Genomic DNA, 761 nt, shown 5'->3' on the forward strand with positions numbered 1-761 from the left:
AGATCATACATCTAACGCTGAAATCTTATACAGTGGGACAATGGTTTAACACAATAAGCCACAGTATACTACAATACATGTAGTTAGGTTATAAATTATTTGCCATGTATGGTTAAACTGTGCTGCTGTTAGCTAGCCAAGATTAGCTTGATAGCACGTCAATGTATGGTACCAATAAACTAGGGTGACCAGACGTCCCCGGTTTCCGGGGACAGTCCCCGATTTTGGCGACCTGTCCCCGGTTGGATCTGTCCCCGGAAATGTCCCCGATTTTCACTGTGACTGACAGACCCGAAATTGGAATGAAAGAAAGAAAATACTGACAAAACGGAGCCGATAGTCGCACACCCTACACACGCAGGCTCCAGGCAGCCAGAGCCAGCGCTGCTCATCGTGTTTTACGAGCAGCAAGCAACGTTCCAAACGTGACTGACAAGTTTCCTCAGACTAGACTCCAAAGACAAATCTGAGAGGTAACGTACTCATCATTATGTTTTAACATTTTAATGACTTAACAAAAAGGCTTTCACGCGGACAGCTGCGTATTCTCTTCCCGTTTTCAACAGCTGTCGTCACTACAACAACAACAGACGCATTTGGTTGACGGTTGCCAGTTAACATGAGGCTCGTTCGAGATGAGCCAGGTCTGCGCTGAATCAATCCCCGGCGATCGGTGCCCGTTGCATGGCGGTTAGATTTGTGTCCGAGACGCAGTCGGCGCAGTTGCTTTTCAATGACTGCAAGAGCCAGGCGGACCCAGA

Source organism: Etheostoma spectabile, chromosome 10, assembly GCF_008692095.1.
Source record: "Etheostoma spectabile isolate EspeVRDwgs_2016 chromosome 10, UIUC_Espe_1.0, whole genome shotgun sequence".
Taxonomy (NCBI): domain Eukaryota; kingdom Metazoa; phylum Chordata; class Actinopteri; order Perciformes; family Percidae; genus Etheostoma; species Etheostoma spectabile.